The sequence below is a fragment of the Oncorhynchus gorbuscha genome, linkage group LG10, assembly GCF_021184085.1.
Source record: "Oncorhynchus gorbuscha isolate QuinsamMale2020 ecotype Even-year linkage group LG10, OgorEven_v1.0, whole genome shotgun sequence".
In the NCBI taxonomy this organism is placed as follows: domain Eukaryota; kingdom Metazoa; phylum Chordata; class Actinopteri; order Salmoniformes; family Salmonidae; genus Oncorhynchus; species Oncorhynchus gorbuscha.
In genome coordinates, this window is record NC_060182.1 from 16,730,659 (window position 1) to 16,744,592 (window position 13,934).

General features: G+C 39.6%; 1 protein-coding gene across 1 annotated transcript in view; it reads right to left on the minus strand.

The window, feature by feature from the left end:
• opn7b (opsin 7, group member b) overlaps positions 1-12,393 on the minus strand; it is a 173,998-nt gene extending 161,605 nt beyond the window's left edge. Inside the window, exon 1 of the mRNA XM_046364221.1 lies at positions 12,079-12,393. The gene's annotated coding sequence lies outside the window, so the exon portion shown is untranslated. The remainder of the gene's footprint in view (positions 1-12,078) is intronic.
• Between the last annotated feature and the right edge of the window lie 1,541 nt (positions 12,394-13,934).

A 13,934-nucleotide genomic window follows, 5' to 3' on the forward strand; every position in this document is an offset into this window, starting at 1 on the left:
GCCCTTTGGGTTCGCCCTGTGCCTTTTTGTTTATTGAGATATATTTTGAGCACAACAGCATTTGGGTTTTGTCCCGCTTTGATCTATGGTGCTTAAATAGGACTGCCTCCTGCTTACTCCTCTCTACACCAATGACATGATGAGAGAAACAAAATGTTAGAATAAGGCTGTAACGTAACAAAATATGGAATAAGTCAAGGGGTCTAAATACTTTCCGAATGCACTGAACTTACTGTCACTTTGTGCATCTCTCTTTCAGAGCTGCCATCCACTCCACCAATGCCCGACAGCCTTACCCAGAAGTGCATACACTGGGCCATTTAATATTGACAGAGCAGAGATGGGTGGCTGACAAGGATAAAACAAACACAACATGCACACACTCTCTCTCTGTCTCTGTCACACACTTGATCTCTAATGTAAATCAATTGTAATACTTGTTTATTTTATGTATGATCCATTTCATTTTAGGATAGTACATACCTACGCCTACATATCCATTATCAGTATCTACATAATTCCACTAAATATCTATCAAATCAAAGTGTGATTGATAATATTGTAAAAGAGTATTGCTTAATGTGTACAGTTTGAGGAAATTCTCACTCACTCACTCACTCACTCACTCACTCACTCACTCACTCACTCACTCACTCACTCACTCACTCACTCACTCACTCATACACATTAGACCCTATGTAAAGACACTGTTCATTTTATGTATGCTCCATTTTATTTGAGGATTGTGTGCAGTAATGTACATTGACAGCTAAAAGCAATTTTTTGGTTTATTATATATTTCTCTGATTAAAATCAATGACCAAAAGGAAGTCGGGAGACCTGCAAACCTCTGAGGGTGTGCAGGTTTTTCAGTGGTGGAGAAAGTACCCAATTAACATACTTGAATAAAAGTAAAGATAACAGAAAATGTCTCAGGTAAAAATGAAAGTCACCTAGTAAAATACTACTTGAAGAAAAGTCTAGATGTAATAGCTAAAATATACTTAAGAATCAAAAGTAAAATTATAAATCATTTCAAATTCCTTATTTTAAGCAAACCAGACGGCACCATTTCATTTATTATACTTTTTTGTTTACAGATAGCCAGGGACACGCTCCAACACTCAGACATAATTTACAAACAAATCATGTATTTAGGGATGTTAACTTGATAGATGTGAATTGGACCATTTTCCTGTCCTGCTAAGCATTCAAAATGAACGCAGTAGTTTTGGTAGTCAGGGAAATTGCATGGATGAAAATTACACCATTTTTTTAGGAATGTAGTGAAGTAAAAGTAAAAGTTATCAAAAATAAAAATAGTAAAGTAAAGTACAGACACCCTAAAAAACTACTTACGTAGTACTTTCAGGTATTTTTACTCAAGTAATTTACACCACTGAGGTTTTGTCATCTGGAGCTGAAACAGGGCCACAACAGACCTCACATATGTACAGGGTGCCCAGGAGTGGCAGGCAAATATGTTTATTGTCCTGCAAAGTATTTTTAATGTACCAAGGCCATTCCCTGGGTACCCATCCACATTGCTCCGGCCAAACTGACGTTTTTTAATGTACCAAGGCCATTCCCTGGGTACCCATCCACATTGCTCCGGCCAAACTGACGTTTTTTAATGTACCAAGGCCATTCCCTGGGTACCCATCCACATTGCTCTGGCCAAACTGACGTTTTTTAATGTACCAAGGCCATTCCCTGGGTACCCATCCACATTGCTCTGGCCAAACTGACGTTTTTTAATGTACCAAGGCCATTCCCTGGGTACCCATCCACATTGCTCTGGCCAAACTGACATTTTTTCTCCACAGAGAATGTACGTATGTAGCGATTCATATTCAGGGTAAGTCATCAGGCAAGCAAAGCCAAGGAATGGAGAGAGAGGTGACATGGTTTCAGACCTAATTTTTTTATGAAGCAAAAAAGCCGAGATGGATGGCTGACAAGGAAAAAATGAAACACAACATGCACATACTCTCTCTCTCTCTCACACAAGAAATGTGCAAAGATCAGGCCTAGATAGCTAGGCCTACAACTCTCTAGAGTGTGGTAAAAAAAAAGTATATCATTAATAACTGTCACAATTCTATAATGAATACATATTAGAGTAATAATACATAATAGAGTGACCAATAGTTATTGTATTTTGATTGTTTAGTGTTTTAATTACTCAACAAGTAGTGCCCTAAGGAGGGATCGGACTGTGTCTCAAAGCAGCAGAAAAGGTCAAATAAGGTCACATACATTTCTATTACAGCTGTGCACGTCTGGCCCCTTTGAATCAGAGGCAGATACTTGAGCCCATCTGCCATCCCTGTCCACAGCACACAGCTCTCACTGTTGCCCCAGTGGCCAGTTTCCACTTTATCTCCCGATGTCTTTAGACATGGATGGACATAGAATCCTGACTTGTATCACAGCTGACCTGGCTGGACAAAACAACCACTATAAGGATGTTGGCCAAGGTGGATCTGATTGAATAGAGCCCTAATCCAGGTCAAAGCACCAACGTAACCGAACAAGAATGCCTGGACTCCAGACTAGGTGAATGGTGTGACGATTAAGTTGTTAACTACAAAAAGATACATGAATCTGTTTCCTGATATAAATGTCAAAGCAAATCCACAACTCAACTTTAGATTTAACCCTGACATTCCAAACACCCACACTGAGACAAGAGCAACATTTCTTCTTACTATTATACCTATTATAGTGAACTTTCAGAGCTGCATATTAACAAAACAAGTTTTTCTTCCAACCCATTAAAACATAGTTTATCTGACACTGATGTGTCAGAAAGTAATTGTAAGCCTCAATCCTTTCTGTATTGACAGGATGTTTATCTATCCACTTAGAGGGCTACTAATACAGAAACTCAAGTTAGCAATTAGAATAACTGAGATGAAATAACTTAATGCAAAGCATTACACAACGCATATCCCTTCTTCAGATGTCTTCCCTCAGATGCGTGCACCTGTTTCCCCTGATTTCCCTGAGTATTTATATCTTAGCAACAGATGAAGGAATGATCACCAGAAGATCAGCATAATGCTGTGGGCTGTCTTTCTCATATGCAGGGAAGTCAGCTAGAGCACAAGTACACAAGCTAACATCTGGAATTGTTTAAAGATAGTCATAACATGGATCATTTAGCTTTCTTTTTAAAATTTATTATTTTTTTAAATACAGAAATGCATTAAATAACACATTCAGGCAAAAAAGACGGTCTAAAATGGTATCACAAGGAATAAGGTTTTGAGTGTCATATATGTAGGAGAAATAAGAAAGTTCAGGAAATATATATATATTTTTGACACATTTACCCCTTGTTTTTGTTGGCACAAAAATACCTCTATACTTCCATGTGTTTGTATGGGTTACCTTCAGACGAGTCCCGTGACATTTGTGGGGGTCGTAGAGCAAAACCTGAGAACACTCGTCTTCCCTTTCCACAGTGGGGTCATATTAGTTTGTAGCCCAAACGATTCAGACACAGAAGTTGGCAGACCAGAGTCCTGTCCCTTGTGTAGGCACATATTGTATATTGTACAATCAATCAGTGAGCGAGAGCGGCAAATATCACAATTATATCCACTGTATACATGAATCGCAGCACAGTTGGTTCCTATTTCAGTAATGTCTTTGGTCACATTTGCATGGTCAAACAAAAACACTGGAATGATTGGTTGACAATAGATCCTCCCACAATGCAGGTGATGGCTGCAGGATGAAATTGGTGAAGAGCAACTGCAGAAACTTGCAGTTGACTGCAGTCAAAACTCCATGGCCTTTGATCACATGATTTTTGTAAAGTTCATGTAGTTGACATGGGCAAGTTGTACAATTTTAAATGTTTTTTTTTATTAATTTGAAAGAAAAATGAAAATGTTGAACAACATAATTCCACTTTGACATTATAGGCCAGTGACCAAACACATCTCAATTTAATCCATTTAAAATGCAGGCTGTAACATTCCGGCTGTGAATTAAGTACAGTACTCTGGACATACTGCATTAGTACTCTGATTGATGTATTTAGTATTACCGGTACACTACATTGCATTGTCTTCCATTGTACTGTATTTGACTAATTGATTTGTATTGTATCACAGGTATTGTTTTGTATTGATTCATATTGATCTGAATCCTAGCAGCCAATTGTATCATGTGTTATTGTATTGATAAGCTGTTGGCTCAGAACTTCCACCAGAGTATGCAGTTAACAACAGTATCCATGCAGTGGCAGGATCAGTCATTAGATTAAATGGAAATTCAATTTATTGAGTACACACAATACCGTATAGGTTATAGTTCACCACAGTCCACTGTTCATGTTGTCCAGTCAGTTGAATAGCAGCTGATTATACTCTACGGCAGCTGATGAAATTCTCCATTTGATCTTTCCAGTAAAATTGACAGCCTTGCTAGAATAATTCTGCTTGGGCATATATTTATTATATGAAATGTTCAGTGTGTGAAGAATGCAGTCCATGAGTGACGTTATTATAATAAGCCTACGTGTCAAGTGAAACTCATTGAATTCAATTGAAATTCCCTGAAGATATGCACCACTTACAGATTACTACATGCTTTGAATAGTTTCGGGCCACATAGATTTTTAGAAGTTATGAAGACTCCTTCAGATAGGTGTTTGTTTTTCTTCTGGCTATAACTGGTTGCTATGTGGTGCATGTGGTTATGTGTGCCCATTGTTCTGTGTGTGACTAGCTCGTGGCTGTGGAGTCCTTCCAGGGCTGGTGGTTGGTCAGGGTGATAGGGGGAGGTGGTTACAAGAGGACTCTCTCCCTCTGGTAACCTGACTGAGCTCTAAATAATCTAATGTGCCTCTGCTGCTGGACCCAAATATAGACACTTCGGCTGCCTATCGGGCTGTTGCTCACTGAAACATGGGCAGTTTGTAGCTACCCAATGGGCACACACTGGTTGCATCAATGTTGTTCCACGTCATTTCAATCAAATTACATTGAGTCATGTGAATTCCATAGATTAGGGCTATAGATTCCATAGATTAGGGCTATAGATTCCATAGATTAGGGCTATAGATTCCATAGATTAGGGCTATAGATTCCATAGATTAGGGCTATAGATTCCATAGATTAGGGCTATAGATTCCATAGATTAGGGCTATAGATTCCATAGATTAGGGCTATAGATTCCATAGATTAGGGCGACATACACAATTTATTTAAATTGACTGATATCCTTCCATGTACTGTAACTCAGTAAAACCTTTGAACTTGTTGCATGTTGCGTTTATATTTGTGTTCGGTATATATTTCATTATCCTTGATCTTTCGTCATTACAGTCATTTTCCCTTGCAAATCGTTTTTTTCAACATTTGTGAGTTAAGCGTAAATGGATCATTTAGAAATATGCTCCTTGTGTTTTCTATACTTCCAAGAACAAACTGTAATTGCTGCTAGCACAATGAATCATTGAGAGCTTTACTATTGAAACAGTGTGTGGACAATTATCTCTCTCACCTGGCCGAAGCCCCAAGCAACGGGCAAGTTTTAGAGGATGTATTTTATCAAGTTGTTGACTACTGCCTTTCAAAGTGTGTTGCATTATGGGGTTAACTTTGGAATAGACATGCGCAAGCGCCCCACCTCGACACCATCTGGTGAAATTGCAGAGCGAGAAATTCAAACTACAAAATTTGTAATATTAAACATTCATGAAAACACAAGTGTCTAACATCGTTTAAAACCTTAAATTCTTGTTAATCCAGAAGTTTGTCATATTTCAAAAAGGCTTTACGGCGAAAGCATACCATGCGATTATCTGAGGACAGCGCCCCGCATACAAAATCATTACAAACATTTTCCAAACAAGCAGAGGTTTCATGAAAGTCAGAAATAGCAATAAAATAAATCACTTACCTTCCTCTGTTTGCAATCCCAAGGGTCCCAGCTACATACCAATTGGTCATTTTGTTTGATGAAGTCCTTCTTTATATCCCAAAAAAGTCAGTTTAGTTGGCACGCTTGATTCAGTAATCCACCGGTTTCCCTCATTCAAAATGCATACAAATGAATCTCAAAAGTTACCAATAAACTTCATCAAAAGAAGTAAAATAACATTTCTAATCAATCCTCAGGTACCCTAATATATAAATACACGATCAAATTTAAGATGAGAATAGTATGTTCATTACCCGAGATAAATAACGAAGTGTGCGCCCTCACCTACGTGCCACAATACAACAGCCAAAATGGGAGCCACCGAGAAAAACTACAAATTCAAAAAATAAGCCTGAAAATCTTTCTAAAGACTGTTGACATCTACTGAAAGCCCTAGGAACTGCAATCTGGGAGGTATTCCATTAATATTCCCATAGACAGCCATTTCAATGAGTGGTGAGCTCCTAACATTTTTTTTATGGATGGATTCTCCTAGGGTTTTCGCCTGCTATATCAGTCCTCTTATACTCACAGACATTATATTAACAGTTTTGGAAACTTTAGAGTGTTTTTTATCCAATACTACTGCATAATTGTATGCATGTCCTAGCTTCTGAGCCTGACGAACAGGGAGTTTACTTTGGGCACCTCAGTCATCCAAACTTCCGAATATAGCCCCCTGTCCCGAAGAAGTTGTTAAACATTATTTACATATTAATAAAATATGTAAAGTGTCTTGAGTCAATAAGTATTCAACCCCTTTGTTATGGCAAGCCTAAATATGTTCAGGAGAAAAAAAATCAATGGACACATTGCAATAATGTTTAAGATAAAAAAAAATTATGACAAACTCATATCTGTACCCCACTCGTACAATTATCTGTAAGGTCCCTCAGTCATGCAGTGAATTTCAAACACAGAATCACAAAGACCAGTAAGGTTTTCCAATGCCTCACAAAGAAGGGCACCTTCAGAAAGTATTCATACACCTTGACTTATTCCACATTGTGTTGTGTTACAGCCTGAATTCAAAATGGATTCAATTTATTTTTTTTCCATAACCCTATGAACACAATACCCAAAAATGACGAATTGAAAACATGTTTTTTGAAATCTTTGCAAATTGATTGAAAATGAAATACAGAAATATCCCTTTTTTTATTTTTTTATTTTTATTTTTTCACCTTTATTTAACCAGGTAGGCTAGTTGAGAACAAGTTCTCATTTGCAACTGTGACCTGGCCAAGATAAAGCATAGCAGTGTGAACAGACAACACAGAGTTACACATGGAGTAAAAAATTAACAAGTCAATAACACAGTAGAAAAAAGGGGAGTCTATATACATTGTGTGCAAAAGGCATGTGGAGGTAGGCGAATAATTACAATTTTGCAGATTAACACTGGAGTGATAAATGATCAGATGGTCATGTGCAGGTAGAGATATTGGTGTGCAAAAGAGCAGAAAAGTAAATAAATAAAAACAGTATGGGGATGAGGTAGGTGAAAATGGGTGGGCTATTTACCAATAGACTATGTACAGCTGCAGCGATCGGTTAGCTGCTCAGATAGCAGATGTTTGAAGTTGGTGAGGGAGATAAAAGTCTCCAACTTCAGCAATTTTTGCAATTCGTTCCAGTCACAGGCAGCAGAGTACTGGAACAAAAGGCGGCCAAATGAGGTGTTGGCTTTAGGGATGATCAGTGAGATACACCTGCTGGAGCGTGTGCTACAGATGGGTGTTGCCATCGTGACCAGTAAACTGAGATAAGGCGGACCTTTACCTAGCATGGACTTGTAGATGACCTGGAGCCAGTGGGTCTGGCGCCGAATATGTAGCGAGGGCCAGCCGACTAGCGCATACAAGTCGCAGTGGTGGGTGGTATAAGGTGCTTTAGTGACAAAACGGATGGCACTGTGATAAACTGCATCGTTTGCTGAGTAGAGTGTTGGAAGCAATTTTGTAGATGACATCGCCGAAGTCGAGGATTGGTAGGATAGTCAGTTTTACTAGGGTATGTTTGGCAGCATGAGTGAAGGATGCTTTGTTGCAAAATAGGAAGTCAATTCTAGATTTAACTTTGGATTCCTATTTCCCAACAATGCATCCTTCACTCATTCTGCCAAACATACCTCCAACACTCTACTCAACAAATTGGATGCACTCTATCACTGTGCCATCCATGTTGTCACCAAAGCCCCATATACTACCCACCACTGCAACTTGTATGCTCTCGTTGGCTGGCCCTCTCTTCATACTCGCCTCCAAACCCACTGGCTCCAGGTCATCTACAAGTCTCTGCTAGATAAAGCCTTATCTCAGGTCACTGGTCACCATAGCAGCACCTACCTGTAGCACACGCTCCAGCAGGTATATCTCACTGGTCACCCCCCAAATCCAACGAACGAACTGCAAAAATATCTGAAGCTGGAGACTCGCATCTCCCTCACTAGCTTTAAGCACCAGCTGTCAGAGCAGCTCACAGATCACTGCACCTGTACATAGCCCATCTGTAAATAGCCCATCCAACTACCTCATCCCCATACTGTATTTATTTATTAATCTTGCTCTTTTGTACCCCAGTATCTCTACTTGCACATTCATCTTCTATACATCTACCATTCCAGTGTTTAATTGCTATATTGTAATAAACTCGCCACCATGGCCTATTTATTGCCTTACCTCACTTATCCTACCTCATTTGCACACCCTGTAAAATTAATTTTTCTACTGTATTATTGACTGTATGTTTGTTTATTATTGTTATTGTTATTAACAATTGTTATTATTGTTGTATGTGTCGAACTGGTTTGCTTTATCTTGGCCAGGTCGCTTTATCTTTATCTTGCTTTATCTTGGCCAGGTCGCAGTTGTAAATGAGAACTTGTTCTCAACTAACCTACCTGGTTAAATAAAGTTGAAATACAAATAAAATAATAAATAAAAGGAACATTCACTGTCATCTTGGTAAGCAACTCCAGTATTGATTTGGCCTTGTGTTTTAGGTTGTTATCCTGCTGAAAGGTAACTTCATCTCCCAGTGTCTGGTGAAAAGCAGGCTGAACCAGTTTTTCCTCTAAGGTTTTTGCATATGCTTAGCTCCATTATGTTTCTTTTTCACCCTGAAAAACTCCCCAGTCCTTAACGAATACAAGTATTCCCATAACATGATGCAGCCACCAACTATGCTTGAAAATATAAGAGTGGTACTCAGTAATGTGTTGTATTGGATTTGCCCCAAACCTAAGACTTTTTTGCAGTATTATTTCAGCAAACAGGATGCATGTTTTGGAATATTTGTTTTCTGTACAAGCTTCCTTATTTTCACTCTGTCATTCACATTAGTATTGAGGACTAACCATAATGTTGTTGTTCCATCCTCAGTTCTTTCCTATCACAGCCATTAAGCTCTACCTGTTTTAAAAACACCATTGGCCTCATGGTGAAATCCCTGGTTGGTTTCCTTCCTCTCCGGCAACTGAGTCAGGAAGTACGCCTTTATCTTTGTAGTTATTGGGTGTATTGATACACCAGCCAAAGTGTAACTAATAACTTTACCATGCTTACCATATCCCTTTTCAATGTCTGCTTTTTTTAACCCATCTACCAATAGGTGCCCTTCTTTGCTAGGTATTGGAAAGCCTCCCTGGTCTTTTCAGTTGAATCTGTGTTTGAAATTCAGTGCTCGACAGATAGATCTTACAGATAATTGCATGTGTGGTGCATAAATGAAGTAGTCATTCAAAAATCATGTTAAACGCTATTATTGCACAGGAAGTGAGTCAATGCAACTTGTTATGTGACTTGTTACGCACATTTCTACTCCTGAACTTACCACAACAACGGGGTTGAATACTTGACGCAATACTTTTCAGCTTTCCACTTCTAATTCATAAAAAAAATAAGTAAAAATATAATTCCGCTTTGACATTATGGGGTATTGTGTGTAGGCCAGTGACAAACAATCTCAATTTAATCAATTTTAAATTCAGGCTGTAACACAGCAAAATGTGGAAAAGGTCAAGGGATGTGAATACTTTCTGAAGGCATTGCATTGGTAGATGGGTAAAAAAAGAAGCAGCCATTGAATATCCCTTTGAGCTTGTTAAAGTTAATAATTACACTTTGGATAATGTATCAATACACCCAGTCACTACAAAGAGACAGGCTTCCTTTCTAACTCAGTTGCCGGAGAGGAATGAAACCACTGAGGGATTTCGCCATGAGGCCAATGGCAACTTTAAAACAGCTACAGATTGTAATGGCTGTAATAAGAGAAAACTAAGGATTTCATTTTTTTTAAATGCAGGCTGTAACACAACAAAATGCGGAATAAGTCCAGGGGTATGAATACTAGAGGTCGGCCGATTATGATTTTTAAACGCCTATACCGATACCTCTTATTGGAGGACCAAAAAAGCTGATACTGAATAAACACGTATTTTAACTTAACACAATACATCAATAAAATAAATTTAGCTTCAAATAGATAATGAAACATGTTCAATTTGGTTTAAATAATGCAAAAACAAAGTGTTGGAGAATAACATAAAAGTGCCATTTGTGCAATGTAAGAAAGCTAACGTTTCAGTTCCTTGCTCAGAACATATGAAAGCTGGTGGTAACTTTTAACATGAGTCTTCAATATTCCCAGGTAAGAAGTTTTATGTTGTAGTTATTATAGGGCTATTTCCCTCTATACCATTTGTATTTCATTAACCTTTGACTATTGGATGTTCTTATAGGCACTTTAGTATTGCCAGTGTAACAGTATAGCTTCCGTCCCTCTCCTCGCTCCTCCCTGGGCTCGAACCAGCAACACAATGACAACAGCCACCACATCGAAGCAGCGTTACCCATGCAGAGCAAGGGAAACAACCACCCCAAGGCTCAGAGCGAGTGAGGTTTGAAACGCTAATAGCGCGCGCTAACTAGCCAGCCATTTCACTTCGGTCACACCAGCCTCATCTCGGGAGTTGATAGGTTTGAAGTCATAAACAGCACAATGCTTGAAGCACAAAGGAAGAGCTGCTGGCAAAATGCACGAAAGTGCTGTTTGAATGAATGTTTACGTGCCTGCTTCTGCCTACCACCGCTCAGTCAGATGCTTGTATGCTCAGTCAGATTATATGCAACACAGGACACGCTAGATAATATCTAGTAATATCATCAACCATGTGTAGTTAACTAGTGATTATGATTGATTGTTTTTTATAAGATAAGTTTAATGCTAGCTAGCAACTTACCTTGGCTTACTGCATTTGCATAACAGGCAGTCTCCTTGTGGAGTGCAACGAGAGAGAGGCAGGTCGTTATTGCGTTGGACTAGTTAACTGTAAGGTTGCAAGATTGGATCCCCCGAGCTGACAAGGTGAAAATCTGTCTTTCTGCCTCTGAACAAGGCAGTTAACCCACCGTTCCTAGGACGTCATGGAAAATAAGAATGTGTTCTTAACTGACTTGCCTAGTTAAATACAGATTAAATAAAGGTGTAAAAATAAAAATAAAAAATAAAATAAAAAATCTGGCAAATCGGCTCCCAAAAATACCGATTTCCGATTGTTATGACAACTTGAAATCGGCCCTAATTAATCGGCCATTCCGATTAATCGGTCGACCTCTAATGAATACTTTCTGAAGCCACTGTACTTGACATAGCGTGCTTTGCCCCCATCCAATCCCCTGGCTGAAACTCATAACCAGGGAACTTGGCACAGTCGGCCAGGCTCATTTCCACTGTTAAAATACCCTAAACCACACTGATCCGCCACAGAATAGTTTTACTGCCCTTGCTTGAAGGACATACAGAGAGGAAATATGTAATGAAACCATACTGTACTCTGTGCTGGAATGGTAACCAATGCCCTATTAGAGTACCTATTAAACACAGATTACCTTCAAAAACTGTAGAAATACCAGAGCAAACAGAGTAGTCCAATAAAATGTCAGGTAATAGCCATTAGTAGCCAAACCGAGTAAAACCTAGGAAAATAAAATGTCAGGTAATAGCCATTAGTAGCCAAACCGAGTAAAACCTAGGAAAATAAAATGCAAAAAACGTAAAAAAATAATTGTAAAATGCAAGAAAGAGCAAAGCAGCGTAGCAGTTAAAATGTCAATAAAATTATAGGATGCCTACCTTCCTGGGAAGCTACGCCAGGGCTGGCTATGCCAGGGCTCATGTGTTTTAGATAGAGTCCGTAGCAGAGCCTTCACCCTTAGGTGGAAGAACCATCACTGGAGCAGCGGAGAAACACACAATGTATGCTGGAGACTTGCAAGCAACTCTAACACACACACACCCACACACACAGGAATACACTCTAAGACACACACACCCCAGTAGATCCGCGTGGAGTAGGGTAGCAGAGGTGCTGCTCGCAGCTGTGGAAATCTGAGCAGGGACAGAGACAGACAGAAGCGCTGCTGAGCTGCTCCCTCTCTCTACGCTATGCTCCGCTCTCAGCACAAGCCTATCCTCCTCCTATGTCTGTCTGTCTGTCTGTCTGTCTGTCTGTCTGTCTGTCTGTCTGTCTGTCTGTCTGTCTGTCTGTCTGTCTGTCTGTCTGTCTGTCTGTCTCTCTCTCTCGCTCTCTCTCTCTCTGTCTCTCTCCCTCTCTCTCTCTCTCTCTCTCTCTCTCTCTCTCTCTCTCTCTCTCTCTCTCTCTCTCTCTCTCTCTCTCTCTCTCTCTCTCTCTCTCTCTCTCTCTCTCACTTTATCTTTCTCTCTTACTCAATTTATATATTATGCACAGTATGTATGCTCTATCTCCCTCTCTCCCTCTGTTTAACTCGTTCTCCTCCTGACATACATGCAAACACTCCTGAGTGGTGCAGTGGTCAAAGGCACTGTTTCTCAGTGCAAGGAGCATCACTAGAGTCCCTGGTTCGATTCCAGGCTGTATCACATCCGGCCGTGATTGGGAATCCCATAGGGTGGAGCACAATTGGCCCAGCATCGTTCGGTGTAGGCCGTCATTGTAAATAAGAATTTGTTCTTAACTGACTTGCCTAGTTATATAAAAGTAAACAATCTAAATGCTGTTCGAAACTCATGACAAACATATATTAATACATTCTCTGTCTCTCTCTCACACATGCAAACTTTCTCCCTGTTTTCACAATGCACTTTAAACCATCCTATTTGAAGAGACTCTCTGTCATGATGTCTCTATTATTTAATATCTCTCCATGTAATCTGTCAGCAGTGACTTCTGTAGTTTAGCTAAAGGTGTCACTGGACACACATGCACAAAGGCTCGCCCACATATACACACACACAAAACGCACACACAGACACATGTGCATGCGTATGTTTGACAAAATAACCCATTCCCCTTTCTCACAGAAGATATTTGGAAGAAGAGAAGAATAACAAAAGAGAGAATGAGAGATAATGACAATGCAAGAGAAAGCTTTTATGTTGAGGGATTGTGTGTGTGTGTGTGTGGGGGGGGGGTTAGGCTTTGAAGAGCCAGCGAAAGCAAAATATCAAGTTTAATCTGTGCAAACAAGCGCCATTCCTACATCCGTCAGTCTCCACCAGCAAAGACACAGGCGTGTTAACCCCCCTCTTACTTTTCCTCATCCCCCATACACACTCACTCTATATCATAACCACTGCAATATCCCACCCTCTGTTATTCAAAAGAAGAAAACATTGTACAAATTCATTATTGCCTTTTCATTGGCTATAAGTGAGGAAGAGGATAATGGCATAACGAAGGCGTGAGGAATGGAATTGGACACGTACTACTGAAAATGGCACCGTTGTTGTATTTGTTTATGTAGATCAGCGTGAATACAGAGATATGCCCCCAGTCAGTGCAGTGCTGTGTAAGTGGAATAAACACAAATAGGGGAGAGAGATAGAGAGAGCAAGAGAGAAGGAAGAGGGATGTTGATGACAGAGAGAGAAAGGCGATACAGGAATACAGTATGTTTTAACAAGGGAGACAAATATGAAGAAAGCATAATAGAAACAATTAGTGATGA